This window comes from Ursus americanus, chromosome 2, assembly GCF_024610735.1.
Source record: "Ursus americanus isolate L20-20 chromosome 2, mUrsAme1.1.p, whole genome shotgun sequence".
NCBI classification, from domain to species: domain Eukaryota; kingdom Metazoa; phylum Chordata; class Mammalia; order Carnivora; family Ursidae; genus Ursus; species Ursus americanus.
In genome coordinates this window covers 3,543,958-3,549,974 of record NC_142128.1, presented here as the reverse complement: position 1 = coordinate 3,549,974, position 6,017 = coordinate 3,543,958, and positions in this window count along the sequence as shown.

Sequence of the window (6,017 nt, the reverse complement as noted above, 5' to 3'; positions counted from 1 at the left end):
GGGAACAATTTAGAAAATGGGATTTGAGAACTCTACACTGACTTTTTAAAGTAGGCTCCATACTCAGCATGGAGCCCAACACAGGGTTTGAACTTACGACCCTGAGATCAAGAGCTGCTCTGGAATCAAGAGTCAGATACTTAATCAACTGAGCCACCCAGGCGCCCCACTACACTGATTTTGGAGTCAACGCAGGGCTACTTGGCTGCACACCTCTCTCTCCACGGACTCTGTGATGGTCTTCACCTCATGGCGCTCACCATGGGTCCAGTCTCTGCCCATTACGGCTCATGACAGAACCGGCGGTGCCCTTCCCAAGTGACCTGTCGGTTTTGGTATTTAAGACTGAGTTCCTATTGCTAGGAATCCTACCCATTTCTTTAGGAAACACTTGCAGGGCCCGATTACAAATGACGCACTATGGAGGCTGAACAGAGACGGAAGACATCCTCTGTCTTCAAGGGCGCGGTATGTTCCTAGGGAAGATAAGGCACGCCTGCAAATAACTATTATACGAGGTGGCACGGGACAATCATTACAGGACATCTGTAAGTGTTGTGGATGCCTGGGAAGGCAGCGCTGACCTCCAGCCACGTACGGGACTTGTGTGTCTGGAGGCGACTGGCCCTCATCAGGACTCGGGAATGTGAGCACGTGTGCGTGGTTCCTCTAGCCATTCCTTCAGTCACCCCTTACCATGTGACGGGAATCTCTGGGTCCTACATAATGGTTAAGTGAAGATCCCAGGTTTGAAAAATGCTCATTCACTGGAAAAGTTTAAACTGAGTCTTATTCTTACTTCCCAGAGCTTTAGCCCGTGGGGGCCGGCTTCTTCTAGCTTATCACTGATGACGAACATTGAGACGAGCTTCTGTGTCCTCGCTACACACACGAGTGGGGTGAAAAACTATCTTTTTTGAAAATTAGAAATTATAAGAATGCGCCTGTGAGCAGAGCTGACTTGAAATCTAAGCATCTTTGGTTTCTCCATTTTTTTTTCCATTCTTAATTTAATCTCTTTGGGAGATGAACTTCAACTACGCTGAAGTAACAAGAAGAAGTATTTTCTTTATTGTCGGGTGGCACTTTATAAAATACCATCTTTCTCTACAGTCTTGAAGAGAATAGTATCTTCTAGATGTTTCCATTGGGAAGGGCAGTCTCCTGTGGGTAGCATTCCCAACCCCGCTCTGCCTCATGAGCATAGACTTGGGTCTGGGGCACGTCCTCACCAGGGCCAGAGAGCACCGCCCGCGCCTGCTGACGGCCTTGAGTGGGAGTATGTCCTCTCCTGCAGACTCGGTGCCTGTCCTCTGCTCTGAGTGTGTCATCTGTGCATCATCTGTGTGACATCCGTGTGTCATTTGGCACTGGGCCAACCCCACTGCTGCATCTGTCCTTTTGGGGTGAGGGGACAGGGCCCTCCTGTTTCGGCCCAAGGGGGAGCACGTGCAGGCCGTAGCTCGGCGCTGGCTGCCAGGAGGGACCAGGGGCCACGGGGGCCAGATGCCCACTGCTGAAGCTGATCTTGCGAAGCCTCTTCTCTAGGTGAGCACAGTGTTCCAACCAGCAGTTGACTGCGTTGTGTTTTCCTTGGCAACTTTGACGCAGCGGGCACAAGTGTGTGGAGCTCTGCCCCGGGCGACCGGCCTCACCCTGGACAGGGCTCCGTGGAGGCGCTGGTGCTAGAGTACCCTGCAGGGGTGGAGGACGGGGAGCGGCCAGTATGTATAAGGTCATGTCCAAGTAATCCGCATGTCATCGGCAGCAGTTGGAGAGTCCAGGCCGGCTATAGGGTACGTGCAACTGCTTTTATTCCCTTACTCAGTAAGTTCCAGGTCCATAAGTTTCACAGAACTGTCTCTGGCATGGAAATGAGAAACTTTCGACCAACACAGTTGATACGCACTCACGGATCTGAAGTCTGACCTGAAGTATGGCACGGAACATCGTAAGCCTTCGCCCGACCCCTTGATCATGAATTTAGATCAGGATTCTCAGTGCATGGGGTGGAGTCGTCTGGGGGCTCAGAAGGAAGGGAACTTGGTGGTTTTGCTTCACTGTCGCTGGAACCTGCTGCCTATAGACACAATGACCCACGTGTGCCCGGCGATGAGTATCGATCTCTTGAATGATCCAAGCACTGGATGAAAAACTCATCTGTGTGTCAGTTATCGTTCTTAGAAATGGGGCTCTATCACTGCCGTGCTGCTGCGCAGGAGGAGGAGACTGATGTTTACAGGTCAGCGGGTCGCAGGGCCTGTGTCAGGCACCCCACTGACGACTTCCGCATCCGTGACTGTGATCCTAATATGTCTTATTTGAGAAGGGAGCTCAGGGCCGGAGCAGCCGGTAGGAAACCAGCCCCGCTCACAGCCAGCTTCCCGGAGCCCTTGTCCTGGCTGAGCCCTGAGCCCTCTGCTGGGCGGGCAGCTGGAGATGCAGGCTCTGGAGGGAAGCTGGAGAAGGCCGGTGTCTGATGTCGATCCCTTTCAAGAACTCGAAAGCAGCCAGCTATGCAGGTTAGGAGAGACAGATGCCGCCTGGCAACACCTTTTGTGGAAAAGATCCGCGAGTTTCTGTTAATCACAAGCTTAATGCGAGCCAAACTGCTATTTAACGCCCAAGCAGCAATACTAGTTGCTGTAAACAGATGGATAAATCGGTCCCTAATCCCAGGAACTGACACCACCAGTAAAATGTCCATTTTCCGGAATGCATTTGAGGTGGAGTTCCATTTCTCCTTTACTTTTCAAGGGAGACACTGACAAAGAGAAAGGTGATGTGGGGGGTGGGTCTGGAAAGCACGTCATATGGGAAAGGGATGAAGGAACTGGAGATATTTGTTTGGTAAAGGCTACGCAGGAAATAATTTGGTACAGGAGAGTTTATTCAACAAATGTCCAGGAAACACCTACTGTATGCTCAGCTCTGCTCTGGATACCAGGATACAGCAAGAACCAAATGGACAGGATACCCACCGTCAGGTAGCTGGCATTCTGGGGGAGGAGGTGAGGGAGGGGGGCACAAAATAGAACAGAACAAACCATTAAGCAGTACGCTGGATCGTAGGGAAGTGGGATAGGGCCTGTGGGGCTGGAGTGAGGATGCAATCTGAAATGAAAGGGTCAGGGAGGACCCACTGATGATGTGACATTGGAATGGGCCTCCAAGAGGTAAACGAGGATGCCACATGGGTGACGTAGGATGAGCACGCCAAGCGGAGGGACAGCTAGAGCAAAGGTCCCGAGACACAGTGCGCCTGACCCACAGCAGTGGAGCAAGTGGGGGCAGTGGGAGGGGGAGGGATGCGGCCTAGGTCAAGGGGCTCCTCGTGAAACACTGACCTGCCTGCTGAGCTGGGACCTCAGAGGATGTGGTCAGTGTGGGGGCCGGAACGGGAGGGTAAACCAGCAGAAGGGGGAGGCGGGCTGGGTCCAGTGGTGGAAGTGGTGAGGAAGGGGCCAGTCTGAAGGGGCCTTGAGGACAGAGGGACAGTGGCTGCTGCTGAGTCCTGGCTTCTGAGCAGCGGAAGGCCGGAGCTGTACTCACTGAGCCGGGAGCACAGGGAGCGCTCGGGCACACGAGGGGGGGAAGCCTGCTGGAATGGAAGGGAAAGAAGTGGGATTCTGAGTCTGAGGGTTGGGGAGGGCTGGGCTGGGGGGCCTTTCAGGGTCTTCGGCACAACGCAGAGATGGAACTGAAAGCCCCGAGCCTGGGTGACCAAGGGAGCGAGCGGAGCTGGAGAGGAGCTGGGGCCTGTGTGTGCCCCAAGATTCTGGGGAGAGGGGGAGAGCAGGAAGCAGCCTAGGGGTCTGAGAAGGAGCCACCGGTGGGGGAGGGGAGGAAAACTCAGAGGGTCTGTGTCCTGGAAGCCAGGTGGAGAAAGTGGCTGGACAAGGTAGGGGTGACCACATGGTGTGTCACATGTTGCTACTGGAACCAGTAAGATGCAGGCTGAAAACTGAGCGTTGGATTTCAGGGCGTGCAATTCTTGGTGGAGTCGACAAAGAGCCGGTGAGATGAAATCAGCTGGAGAGGTGGCAGAAGGGGAACCGGCTGCGGGTCCAGAAGCAACCTCAGGACCGGCGGGTGACGTTTGTAAGAAAGAGCAGATGCCCGCTAGGGTTGCCCATGGTGGACCCTTCTCAACAGGGACCTCCCTGTTTGGACCTGGCCCAAAGGAAACCGATGCACACATCGATCAGGACCATGGTGGCGGGATTTCTGCAGCACGTGGAAGGCAGCATGGGGCGACTGATAAGGTCCCTTACAGCTCTAAGACTCCATCATTCCCTTTGTCGTGGGCTCTGTGAAAGTGGCCCCACAATCCTCGGGGGCGAGTACATCTCATCCCGGTGATAACATCCAGGCAGACAGATGCTCTTGCAGGAAGCCTCTGTTTCTGCCGCGTGTTCTTTTTCTTTCTACAGATGTATTTACGTTCCCAGCTCTTCTTCTTAAACTGTTGAGTGTAACCCAACTCCCCAAAGGACAAGAATCTTCACAGGATCAATAAGCAAAACGGAAAGAAAAGCGTCAGAAAGAAGGCTGCACAGTGAGCAGGGCTCCCGGTGGAGGGAAACAAATGTTCTTAGATGAAGAATGAGAATGAGACTCGTTCTCCCGTGGTGCCGCGTGGGGTGCCCACGGGCGGAGCACAAAGGGCCGAGGAAACTTGGTTCAGCAGAAGGACGATCTCCGGGAGCAGCGAGAGCCATCTCGGGAGGGAGGCAGAGTCACACCGCCACTTTCAATTAGAAGGTGGCCGGAGTTCCGAAAAATAGGCTCTGTGTTCATATCGTTTTTCGCAAGTATTATTTTTATATTTTGGCCTGAATTATTCATGTTTCTGGCATCGCCACCCCATTATGCCCTTTTATTTCCTGGAAGGCCTATATCACAATTTAAAACGATCACATTTCCTTCATGCCTATGTGTTCCTTGCCTACGGAGCCTCCCTCTCTGTCTTGTATATGGGGTGGCATTTAATAGATGCTCGACATGAAGTTGTTAACTAAATTTGATTTTATGTGGCCCAGACTATGAGAACGACCGACTTTTCCAGGGCTGGAGGTAGGTGAAGCCCTCGGATGGGCCCAGAAGTTCTCTGCCAGACGACAACCACTCCCAGCTCCTTTCTCTTTTGTTTACCTTCCACTTTCAAGAATGGAAAATGGCCAGCTGTTGGCTTTCCAGTTATTTATTTATTTATTTATTTATTTATTTATTTATTTATTTATTTATGCTACAGGGATTGTCATATATCATAATCCTAAGGGAACACACTGATGGGCTTCAACAAAAGTTCTTCCTCTGGTGATAATAAGAGAGAACCATCAGAGGAAATGACCTCTTGCCACTGTTTCCTGCTTCTGAGGTCATGATGCCTGGAGCTGCAGCAGCCACCCTGTGACCATTAAGCAACAAGCATGAGATCAAATCTCACTTCTTAGAGATGAACGAGCAAAAGAATGGTGTGATCTTGGATCTCTGACAACTGTTTTAAGCTAAGTGTCCCACTGAGGACACTGAGGCACCAAAGAGTTTACTAACTTGTTTAGGTTCACCTAGTGAGAACTGGGCCACCAGAACTTGGCCTCAAAATCTGTGTTCCGATCAATTCCAATCTCCTGTGCACTTTGCACCCACTGGAGGTAACCGATGAAGGTAGTGCCAGCCTAGCGGGTTGGGTGTGGGTGGTCTAGAACAGATGTGGAGGAGCCTTTTCCAAAGTGAGCTCACCTCCCTGGCTCTCTGGGGGGCTCACTCCTGAACCAGCTGCCATGCAACAAGGAAGCCCAACTAGCCCCTGCCGAGAGATGGCACGGAGAGGTCACAGGTAGGCATTGCAGCCACCGGCCCAGCCGGGGATCCAGCGGAGGCCAGCACCAGCTGCCAGACGCGGGAGTGAAGTTTGCTCTCTCTCTGCTGTCCAAGTGGTGGCTGTCAGCCACGTGTGGCCATTTAAACTTCACGACTGAAATTAATAGTTTAAAATTCAGCTCCTCAGCATG